The sequence below is a fragment of the Heptranchias perlo genome, chromosome 10, assembly GCF_035084215.1.
Source record: "Heptranchias perlo isolate sHepPer1 chromosome 10, sHepPer1.hap1, whole genome shotgun sequence".
Classification (NCBI taxonomy): domain Eukaryota; kingdom Metazoa; phylum Chordata; class Chondrichthyes; order Hexanchiformes; family Hexanchidae; genus Heptranchias; species Heptranchias perlo.
The window spans coordinates 4,060,961-4,073,672 of NC_090334.1; the positions used below are offsets into that span (position 1 = coordinate 4,060,961).

At 48.8% G+C, this 12,712-nt stretch overlaps 1 protein-coding gene across 1 annotated transcript in view; it reads left to right on the forward strand.

Annotated features, from left to right (window-relative positions):
* Nucleotides 1-12,712, forward strand: part of LOC137326085 (serine/threonine-protein kinase PAK 4-like) — a 68,829-nt gene that overhangs the window by 589 nt on the left and 55,528 nt on the right. The gene's annotated exons all lie outside the window — the stretch shown is intronic.

Sequence of the window (12,712 nt, forward strand, 5' to 3'; positions counted from 1 at the left end):
GTAAGGGTCAGTGGGCACTGAGGGTGAGGGTGGTCTATCCAGGGATCACCACTTATGGTAAGGGTCAGTAGGCACTGAGGGTGAGGGGGTCTAACAGGGACATCACTAAAGGTAAGGGTCAGTGGGGCAGTGAGAAAAACTGAACCTAATAAACCTTACTGTCCATACATGACATGAACTTACGACTGGGCTGTCTGCTATCCCCCTCAGGGAACCCTACTATCACCAGGGTCCAAGCTGCTGTGGCACACAATCAACAACATCCCACTGTTTCCTAATTAACATCTAGATGTGAGGTTTAAATATCTTGCATCTCAGGGAGTTAACCCTTTGTAAGCTAAATCTAACCTTTATAATATTCATAACATGAATTGAAACAAAATCTCTTCCCAGCCCAAAACTGGTATACCCTCATTGATAGAGAGTATGTGAGTGTGTGAGTCTGTATTCGTGTGTGAGTCTGTGTGCATGCGTGTTAGTATGTGCATGTGTGTGAGTGCATGTGTTTGAGTCTGCAAGTGTATGAGTGTACATGCGTGAGTCTGTGTGCGAGTGTTTGAGTTCGAGTGCGTATGTGAGTCTGTGTGCATGCCTTTGAATCTGCGAGAGTGTGTGTGTGTGTGAGTGTGCGTAAGTGTAAGAGTGTGAGTCATTGTGCATGAGTGCATGTGTGAGTCTGTGTGAGTGTGTGAATAAATCAGCGTGCGTGCATGTGAGTTTGCGAGTGTATGGGTAAGTCTTTGTGCATGTGTGTGAGCCTATGTGAGTCTATGCAAGTGTATGAGTCTGTGCGAGTGTATGAGTGTTTTTTTTATTCGTTCATGGGATGTGGGTGTCGCAGCATTTATTGCCCATCCCTAATTGCCCTTGAGAAGGTGGTGGTGAGCCGCCTTCTTGAACCGCTGCAGTCCGTGTGGTGACGGTTCTTCCACAGTGCTGTTAGGAAGGGATTTCCAGGATTTTGACCCAGCGACGATGAAGGAACGGCGATATATTTCCAAGTCGGGATGGTGTGTGATTTGGAGGGGAACGTGCAGGTGGTGTTGTTCCCATGTACCTCCTGCTCTTGTCCTTCTAGGTGGTAGAGGTCGTGGGTTTGGGAAGTGCTTTCGAAGAAGCCTTGGCGAGTTGCTGCAATGCATCCTGTGGATGGTACACACTGCAGCCACTGTGTGGCCGGTGGTGAAGGGAGTGAATGTTTAGGGTGGTGGATGGGGTGCCAATCAAGTGGGCTGCTTTGTCCTGGATGGTGTTGAGTTTCTTGAGTGTTGTTGGAGCTGCACTCATCCAGACAAGTGGAGAGTATTCCATCACACTCCTGACTTGTGCCTTGTAGATGGTGGAAAGGCTTTGGGGAGTCAGGAGGTGAGTCACTCGCCGCAGAATACCCAGCCTCTGACCTGCTCTTGTAGCCACAGTATTTATGTAGCTGGTCCAGTTAAGTTTCTGGTCAATGGTGACCCCCAGGATGTTGATGATGGGGGATTCGGCGATGGTAATGCCATTGAATGTCATGGGGAGGTGGTTAGACTCCTCTCTTGTTGGAGATGGTCATTGCCTGGCACTTGTCTGGCGCGAATGTTACTTGCCACTTATGAGCCCAAGCCTGGATGTTGTCCAGGTCTTGCTGCATGCGGGCTCGGACTGCTTCATTATCTGAGGGGTTGTGAATGGAACTGAACACTGTGCAATCATCAGCGAACATCCCCATTTCTGACTTTATGATGGAGGGAAGGTCATTGACGAAGCAGCTGAAGATGGTTGGGCTTAGGACACTGCCCTGAGGAACTCCTGCAGCAATGTCCTGGGGCTGAGATGATTGGCCCTCCAACAACCACTACCATCTTCCTTTGTGCTAGGTATGACTCCAGCCACTGGAGAGTTTTCCTCCTGATTCGCATTGACTTCAATTTTACTAGGGCTCCTTGGTGTCACACTCGGTCAAATGCTGCCTTGATGTCAAGGGCAGTCACTCTCACCTCACCTCTGGAATTCAGCTCTTTTGTCCATGTTTGGTCCAAGGCTGTAATGAGGTCTGGAGCCGAGTGGTCCTGGCGGAACCCAAACTGAGCATCGGTGATCAGGTTATTGGTGAGTAAGTGCCGCTTGATAGCACTGTCGATGACACCTTCCATCACTTTAATGATGAGAGTAGAATGATGGGGCGGATTTGTCCTGCTTTTTGTGGACAGGGCATACCTGGGCAATTTTCCACATTGTCGGGTAGATGCCAGTGTTGTAGCTGTACTGGAACAGTTTGGCTAGTGGCGTGTCTAGTTCTGGAGCACAAGTCTTCAGCACTACAGCCCGGATGTTGTCGGGGCCCATAGCCTTTGCTGTATCCAGTGCACTCAGCCGTTTGTTGATATCACGTGGAGTCAATCGAATTGGCTGAAGACTGGCTTCTGTGATGGTGGGGATATCAGGAGGAGGCTGAGATGGATCATCCACTTGGCACTTAGCATCATAGAATCATAGAAGTTTACAACATGGAAACAGGCCCTTCGGCCCAACATGTCCATGTCGCCCAGTTTATACCACTAAGCTAGTCCCAGTTGCCTGCACTTGGCCCATATCCCTCTCTACCCATCTTACCCATGTAACTGTCCAAATGCTTATTAAAAGACAAAATTGTACCCGCCTCTACTACTGCCTCTGGCAGCTCGTTCCAGACACTCACCACCCTTTGAGTGAAAAAATTGCCCCTCTGGACCCTTTTGTATCTCTCCCCTCTCACCTTAAATCTATGCCCCCTCGTTATAGACTCCCCTACCTTTGGGAAAAGATTTTGACTATCTACCTTATCTATGCCCCTCATTATTTTATAGACTTCTATAAGATCACCCCTCAACCTCCTACTCTCCAGGGAAAAAAGTCCCAGTCTATCCAACCTCTCCCTATAAGTCAAACCATCAAGTCCCGGTAGCATCCTAGTAAATCTTTTCTGCACTCTTTCTAGTTTAATAATATCCTTTCTATAATAGGGTGACCAGAACTGTACACAGTATTCCAAGTGTGGCCTTACTAATGTCTTGTACAACTTCAACAAGACATCCCAACTCCTGTATTCAATGTTCTGACCAATGAAACCAAGCATGCCGAATGCCTTCTTCACCACCCTATCCACCTGTGACTCCACTTTCAAGGAGCTATGAACCTGTACTCCTAGATCTCTTTGTTCTATAACTCTCCCCAACGCCCTACCATTAACGGAGTAGGTCCTGGCCCGATTCGATCTACCAAAATGCATCACCTCACATTTATCTAAATTAAACTCCATCTGCCATTCATCGGCCCACTGGCCCAATTTATCAAGATCCCGTTGCAATCCTAGATAACCTTCTTCACTGTCCACGATGCCACCAATCTTGGTGTCATCTGCAAACTTACTAACCATTCCTCCTAAATTCTCATCCAAATCATTAATATAAATAACAAATAACAGCGGACCCAGCACCGATCCCTGAGGCACACTGCTGGACACAGGCATCCAGTTTGAAAAACAACCCTCTACAACCACCCTCTGACTTCTGTCGTCAAGCCAATTTTGTATCCAATTGGCTACCTCACCTTGGATCCCGTGAGATCTAACCTTATGTAACAACCTACCATGCGGTACCTTGTCAAATGCTTTGCTAAAGTCCATGTAGACCACGTCTACTGCACAGCCCTCATCTATCTTCTTGGTTACCCCTTCAAAAAACTCAATCAAATTCGTGAGACATGATTTTCCTCTCACAAAACCATGCTGACTGTTCCTAATCAGTCCCTGCCTCTCCAAATGCCTGTAGATCCTGTCTCTCAGAATACCCTCTAACAATTTACCCACTACAGATGTCAGGCTCACCGGTCTGTAGTTCCCAGGCTTTTCCCTGCCGCCCTTCTTAAACAAAGGCACAACATTTGCTACCCTCCAATCTTCAGGCACCTCACCTGTAGCTGTCAATGATTCAAATATCTCTGCCAGGGGACCCGCAATTTCCTCCCTAACCTCCCATAACGTCCTGGGATACATTTAATCAGGTCCCGGAGATTTATCTACCTTGATGCGCGTTAAGACTTCCAGCACCTCCCTCTCTGTAATATTTACACTCCTCAAGACATCACTATTTATTTCCCCAAGTTCCCTAACATCCATGCCTTTCTCAACAGTAAATACCGATGCGAAATATTAATTTAGGATCTCACCCATCTCTTGTGGTTCCGCACATAGATGACCTTGTTGATCCTTCAGAGGCCCTACTCTCTCCCTAGTTACTCTTTTGCCCTTTATGTATTTGTAGAAGCTCTTTGGATTCACCTTTGCCTGATCTGCCAAAGCAATCTCATGTCCCCTTTTTGCCCTCCTGATTTCTCTCTTAACTCTACTCCGGCAATCACTATACTCTTCAAGGGATCCACTTGATCCCAGCTGCCTATGCATGTCATATGCCTCCTTCTTCTTTCTGACTTGGCCTCCCACTTACCAGACGTCCCTTTGCCTGCCAACAGACTCTCCCAATCAACTTCTGAAAGTTCCTGTCCAATACCATCAAAATTGGCCTTTTCCCAATTTAGAATTTTAACTTTTGGGCCAGACCTATCCTTCTCCATAGCTATCTTAAAACTAATGGAATTATGATCACTGGTCCCAAAGTGATCCCTCACTAACACTTCTGTCACCTGCCCTTCCTTATTTCCCAAGAGGAGGTCAAGTTTTGCCCCCTCTCTAGTCGGGCCATCCACATACTGAATGAGAAATTCCTCCTGAATACACTCAACAAATTTCTCTCCATCCAAGCCCCTAATGCTATGGCTGTCCCAGTCAATGTTGGGAAAGTTAAAGTCCCCTACTATTACCACCCTATTTTTCTTGAGCAAATATGTAATCTCCTTACATATTTGCTCCTCAATTTCCCGTTGACTATTTGGGGGTCTGTAGTACAATCCTATCAAAGTGATCTCTCCCTTCTTATTTTTCAGTTCTACCCATATAGACTCAGTGGGCGAACCCTCGGATATATCCCCTCTCACTACTGCCGTGATGTTCTCCCTAATCAAGAACGCAACTCCCCCTCCTCTCTTACCTCCTGCTCTATCTTTCCTATAGCATCTGTACCCTGGAACATTGAGCTGCCAGTCCTGCCCCTCCCTTAGCCATGTTTCAGTAATAGCTATAACATCCCAGTCCCATGTACCCATCCATGCCCTGAGTTCATCTGCCTTGCCCATCAGACTTCTTGCATTGAAATAAATGCAGTTTAATCTAGACTTCCCTTGGTCTTTGCCCTGCTTTCTCAGACCATCTGTCCGGTCATGTTCTGTACACTCTCCCTTACTGCCTTTTGTTTCTGTCACCACTTTACTTCCCACTGACTTCCTGCATCGGTTCCCATCCCCCTGCCACTTTAGTTTAAACCCTCCCCAACAGCACTAGCAAACACTCCCCCTCGGACATTGGTTCCAGTCCTGCCCAGATGCAGACCGTCCAATTTGTACTGGTCCCACCTCCCCCAGAACCGGTTCCAATGTCCCAGGAATTTGAATCCCTCCCTCTTGCACCATCTCTCAAGCCACGTATTCATCCCAGCTATCCTGTCATTCCTACTCTGACTAGCCCGTGGCACTGGTAGCAATCCTGAGATTACTACCTTTGAGGTCCTACTTTTTAGTTTAACTCCTAACTCCCTAAATTCAGCTTGTAGGACCTCATTCCGTTTTTTACCTATATCGTTGGTGCCTATATGCACCACGACAACTGGCTGTTCACCCTCCCCCTCCAGAATGTCCTGCAGCCGCTCCGAGACATCCTTGACCCTTGCACCAGGGAGGCAACATACCATCCTGGAGTCTCGGTTGCGGCCGCAGAAACGCCTGTCTATTCCCCTTACAATCGAGTCCCCTATCACTATAGCTCTGCCACTCTTTTTCCTGCCCTCCTGTGCAGCAGAGCCAGCCACGGTGCCATGAACCTGGCCGCTGCCACCTTCCCCTGGTGAGCCATCTCCCACAACAGTATCCAAAACGGTATACCTGTTTGAGAGGGGGATGGCCACAGGGGACCCCTGCACTACCTGCCTGCACCTCTTACTCTGCCTGGTGGTCACCCATTCACTTCCTGCCTGTACTGCCTTTACCTGCGGTGTGACCAACTCGCAAAACGTGCTATCCACGAGTTTCTCTGCATCGCGGATGCTCCACAGTGAGTCCACCCGCAGCTCCAGCTCCGAGATACGATCGGTCAGTCGCTGCAGGTGGACACACTTCCAGCACACATGGTCGGCAGGGACACTGGTAGTGTCCATGACTTCCCACATCTTGCAGGAGGGGCATATCACGGGTGCGAGGTCTGCTGCCATGACTTGCCTTAGCTTAGTTATCCCTTTTAAATTACGTTGAAGATGGTTGCAAGTGCTTCAGCCCTGTCTTTTGCACTCATGTGAACGGTAGCATAGTGGTTATGTTACTGGACTAATAATCCAGAGTTATGAGTTCAAATCCCGCCACAGCAGCTGGGGAATTTAAATTCAATTAATTAAATAAAAATCTGGAATTAAAATACTAGTATCAGTAATGGTGGCCATGAAACTACTGGATTGTCGTAAAAAACCAACTGGTTCACTAATGCCCTTTCGGGAAGGAAACCTGCTGTCCTTACCCGGTCTGGCCGATTTGTGACTCCAGACCCACAGCAATGTGGTTGATTCCGAAATGGCCGAGCAAGCAATCTCACTTAAAAAAAAGTCATAATAAGAATAAAACCGGACCGACCACCTGGCATCGGACCACTAGGCACCGGACACAACAAAGGCAAACCAAGCCCAGTCGACCCTGCAAAGTCCTCCTCACTAACGTCTGGGGACATATACCAAAATTGGGAGAGCTGTCCCACAGACTAGTCAAGCAACAGCCTGACATAGCCACACTCTCAGAATCATACCTTTCAGCTAACGTCCCAGTCTCTTCCATCACCATCCCTGGGTCTGTCCTGTCCCACCGGCAGGACAGACTGACCAGAGGTGGTGGTACAGTGATATACAGTCAGGAGGGAGTGGCCCTGGGAGTCCTCAACATCGACTCTGGACCCCATGAAATCTCATGGCATCAGGTCAAGCATGGGCAAGGAAACCTCCTGCTGATTACCACCTACCGTCCTCCCTCAGCTGATGAATCAGTCCTCCTCCATGTTGAACACCACTTGGAGGAAGCACTGAGGGTAACAAGGTCACAGAATGTACTCTGGGTGGGAGACTTCAATATCCATCACCAAGAGTGGCTCGGTAGCACCACTACTGACCGAGCTGGCCGAGTCCTGAAGGACAGAGTTGCCAGACTGGGCCTGCGGCAGGTGGTGAGCAAACCAAGATGAGGGAAAAACCGACTTGACCTCGTCCTCACCAATCTACCTGTCGCAAATGCATCTGTCCATGACAGTATTGGTAGGAGTGACCACCGCACAGTCCTTGTGGAGACGAAGTCCCGTCTTCACACTGAGGACACCATCCAACGTGTTGTGTGGCACTACCACCGTGCTAAATGGGATAGATTCAGAACAGATCTAGCAGCTCAAAACTGGGCATCCATGAGGCACTGTGGGCCATCAGCAGCAGCAGAATTGTATTCCAGCACAATCTGTAACCTCATGGCCCGGCATATTCCTCACTCTACCATTACCAACAAGCCTGGCTCAATGAGGAGTGCAGGAGCAGCACCAGGCGTACCTAAAAATGAGGTGCCAACCTGGTGAAGCTACAACACAGGACTACATGCATGCTAAACAGCAGAAGCAACATGCTACAGACAGAGCTAAGCGATTCCACAACCAACGGATCAGATCCAAGCTCTGCAGTCCGGCCACATCCAGTCGTGAATGGTGGTGGACAATTAAACAACTAACGGGAGGAGGAGGCTCTGCAAACATCCCCATCCTCAATGATGGCGGAGTCCAGCACGTGAGTGCAAAAGACAAGGCTGAAGCATTTGCAACCATCTTCAGCCAGAAGTGTCGAGTGGATGATCCATCTCTGTCTCCACCATCACAGAAGCCAGTCTTCAGCCAATTTGATTGACTCCACGTGATATCAAGAAACGGCTGAGTGCACTGGATACAGCAAAGGCTATGGGCCCCGACAACATCCCAGCTGTAGTGCTGAAGACTTGTGCTCCAGAACTAGCCGCGCCTCAAGCCAAGCTGTTCCAGTACAGCTACAACACTGGCATCTACCCGACAGTGGAAAATTGCCCAGGTATGTCCTGTCCACAAAAAGCAGGACAAATCCAATCAGGCCAATTACCGCCCCATCAGTCTACTCTCAATCATCAGCAAAGTGATGCAAGGTGTCGTGCTATCAAGTGGCACTTACTCACCAATAACCTGCTCACCGATGCTCAGTTTGGGTTCCGCCAGGACCACTCAGCTCCAGACCTCATTAGAGCTTTGGTCCAACCAGAGACAAAAGAGCTGAATTCCAGAGGTGAGGTGAGAGTGACTGCCCTTGACATCAAGGCAGCATTTGACCGAGTGTGGCACCAAGGAGCCCTAGTAAAATTGAAGTCAATGCGAATCAGGGGGAAAACTCTCCAGTGGCTGGAGTCATTCGTAGCACAAAGGAAGATGGTAGTGGTTGTTGGAGGCCAATCATCTCGGCCCCAGGACATTGCTGCAGGAGTTCCTCAGGGCAGTGTCCTCGGCCCAACCATCTTCAGCTGCTTCATCAATGACCTTCCCTCCATCATAAGGTCAGAAATGGGGATGTTTGCTGATGATTGCACAGTATTCAGTTCCATTCGCAACCCCTCAGATAATGAAGCAGTCCATGCCCACATGCAGCAAGACCTGGACAACATCCAGGCTTGGGCTCATAAGTGGCAAGTAACATTCATGCCAGACAAGTGCCAGGCAATGGCCATCTCCAACACGAGAGAGTCTAACCACCTCCCCTTGACATTCAACAGCATTACCATCACCGAATCCCCCACCATCAACATCCTGGGGGTCACCATTGACCAGAAACCTAACTGGACCAGCCATATAAATACTGTGGCTACAAGAGCAGGTCAGAGGCTGGGTATTCTGCGGCGAGTGACTCACCTCCTGACTCCCCAAAGCCTTTCCACCATCTACAAGGCACAAGTCAGGACTGTGATGGAATACTCTCCACTTGCCTGGATGAGTTCAGCTCCAACAACACTCAAGAAGCTGGACACCATCCAGGACAAAGCAGCCCACTTGATTGGCACCCCATCCAGCACCCTAAACATTCACTCCCTTCACCACCAGCGCACTGTGGCTGCAGTGTGTACCATCCACAGGATGCACTGCAGCAACTTGCCAAGACTTCTTTGACAGCACCTCCCAAACCCGTGACCTCTACCACCTAGAAGGACAAGAGCAGCAGGCACATGGGAACAACACCACCCACACGTTCCCCTCCAAATCACACACCATCCCTACTTGGAAATATATCGCCGTTCCTTCATCGTCGCTGGGTCAAAATCTGGGAACTCCTTACCGTAACAGCACTGTGGGAGAACCTTCACCACACGGACTGCAGCGGTTCAAGAAGGCGGCTCACCACCACCTTCTCAACGGCAATTAGGGATGGGCAATAAATGCTGGCCACCTCCTCCCGTTAGTTGTTTAATTGTCCACTACCATTCACAACTGGATGTGGCAGGACTGCAGAGCCATTGGTTGTGGAATCGCTTAGCTCTGTCTATAGCATGTTGCTTCCGCTGTTTAGCACCTCATTTTTAGGTACACCTGGTGCTGCTCCTGGCATGCTCTTCTACACTCCTCATTGAACCAGGGTTGATCCCCTGGCTTGTTGGTAATGGTAGAGTGAGGAATATGCCGGGCCATGAGGTTACAGATTGTGCTGGAATACAATTCTGCTGATGGCCCACAGCGCCTCATGGATGCCCAGTTTTGAGCAGCCAGATCTGTTCTGAATCTATCCCATTTAGCACGGTGGTCGTGCCACACAACATGTTGGATCGTGTCCTCAGTGTGAAGATGGGACTTCGTCTCCTCAAGGATTGTGTGGTGATCACTCCCACCAATACTGTCATGGACAGATGCATCCTGAGACAAGTAGATTGGTGAGGACGAGGTCAAGTAGATTTTTCACCTGTGTTGGTTCGCTCACCACCTGCTGCCGGCCCAGTCTGGCAGCTATGTCCTTCAGGACTCGGCGAGCTTGGTCAGTAGTGGTGCTACCAAGCCACACTTGGTGATGGACATTGAAGTCCCCCACCCAGAGTACATTCTGTGCCCTTGGTACCCTCAGTGCTTCCTCCAAGTGGTGCTCAACATGGAGGAGGACTGATTCATCAGCTGAGGGAGGGCGGTAGGTGGTAATCAGCAGGAAGTTTCCTTGCCCATGTTTGACCTGATGCCATGAGATTTCATGGGGTCCAGAGTCAATGTTGTGGACTCCCAGGGCCACTCCCTCCTGACTGTATATCACTGTACCGCCACCTCTGGTGGGTCTGTCCTGCCGGTGGGACAGGACATACCCAGAGATGGTGATGGAAGAGTCTGGGACGTTGGCTGAAAGGTATGATTCTGTGAGTATGGCTATGTCAGGCTGTTGCTTGACTAGTCTGTGGGACAGCTCTCCCAATTTTGGCACAAGTCCCCAGATGTTCATGAGGAGGATTTTGCAGGGTCAATTGGGCTTGGTTTGCCTTTGTCGTGTCTGGTGCCTCATGGTCCTTCCGGTTTTATTCTTATTCTGACTTTTTGTCGCGAGATTGTACAACTGAGTGGCTTGCTCGGCCATTTCAGAGGGTGATTAAGAATCAACCACATTGCATCAGTGAACCAGATGGGTTTTTACAACAATCCGGTAGTTTCATGGCCACTAGGTGTTTTTTATTCTAGATTTTAAAAATTTTAATTAATTGAATTTAAATTCCACAGCTGCCATCGCGGAATTTGAATTCATGAGTCCGGATTATTAGTCCAGGCCTCTGGATTACTAGTCCAGTAACATAACACTATGCTGCCGTACCCAGACGTGAGTCTGTGTATGCATGCGTGCATGCGTTTGTGAGTCCGTGCAAATGTATGAGTGTGTGTGTGTGTCTGTGCGAGTGCATGAGTGTGTGTGAGTTTGTGCGAGTGCATGAGTGTGTGTGAGTCTGTGCAAGTGTATGAGTGAGTCTGTGCAAGTTATGAGTGTGCATGCGTGTGAGTCTATGTGAGTGCATGAGTGTGTGTGAGTCTGTGCAAGTGTATGAGTGAGTCTGTGCAAGTTATGAGTGTGCATGCGTGTGAGTCTATGTGAGTGCATGAGTGTGTGTGAGTCTGTGCAAGTGTATGAGTGTGTGTGTATGAGTGTGTGATTCTGTGCACGCGAATCTGTGAGTGTATGAGTGTGAGCCTGTAAGTGTATGAGTGTGTGTGAGTCTGTCTGCGGGCTTATGTTGATTGATGCTGTGTGGGCTGATGAGATTTCTCCTTCCTCGGGAAGGATTTTTCCCTTATTTGGACACACCTGTGGCAGTGAAGCATCCAAGAAATTTGTGTGAAGCCTGCAATGACTCAGGTTGTTTTCCTCTTGCTGCATGTCTGTGGTAGGAGGATTAGGCAAGGATTAGTGGGTTGTTCAAGTACTGACACCTTATTGCTCAGTGTGGGATAGTACAATGTGAGTACGTGTGTCACAGGCTTCAGGAAAGCAGCACATACCCCGGTCCATCGAGCACATCCTGCTTAAGGATCATCAGTCAAGTAAGAAATCTCACTTTTACTCTATGAACAGGATGGGCAGCGTGAGTGTGTGAGGATAAAGGCCAGGGTGAGAACAAAGTGGTCGGTGTTTGAGAATCTGTGTCAGGATTGGGGCTGGTGAATAGTTAATCTTACCAATCAAATGGAGACTCTCTCTCTCTCTGTGTGGGTTTAGGTAAGTGGTGTGTGTCCCCACAGGGAAAGAGTGTCCACTCCGTACCGATCAAATGGAGACTCTCTCTGTGTGGGTTTAGGTAAGTGGTGTGTGTCCCTACAGGGAAAGAGTGTCCACTCCGTACCGATCAAATGGAGACTCTCTCTGTGTGGGTTTAGGTAAGTGGTGTGTGTCCCCACAGGGAAAGAGTGTCCACTCCGTACCGATCAAATGGAGACTCTCTCTGTGTGGGTTTAGGTAAGTGGTGTGTGTCCCTACAGGGAAAGAGTGTCCACTCCGTACCGATCAAATGGAGACTCTCTCTGTGTGGGTTTAGGTCAGTGGTGTGTGTCCCTACAGGGAAAGAGTGTGCATTTGATACCGATCATTTAATCATAGAATGGTTACAACACAGAAGGAAGCCATTCGGCCCGTCGAGCCCATGCTGGCTCTTTGTAAGACCAATCCAGTTAGTCCCATTCCCCCGCTCTTTCCCTGTAGACGTACAGATTTTTTTCCATTCAAGTATTTGTCCAATTCCTTTGTGAAAGCCACGATTGAATCTGCTTCCACCACCCTTTCAGGCAGCGCGTTCCAGATCATAACTACTCGCTGCGAGAAAAAGTTTTTCCTCATGTTGCCTTTGGTTCTTTTGCCAATCATCTTAAATCTGTGTCCTCTGGTTCTCGGCCCTTCTGCCAATGGGAACAGTTTCTTTTTATTTACTTTATCTAAACCCCTCATGACTTTGAACACTTCTATCAATTCTCCTTTCAACCTTCTCTGCTCTAAGGAGAACAACCCCAGCTTCTCCAGTCTATCCACGTAACTGAAGTCCCTCA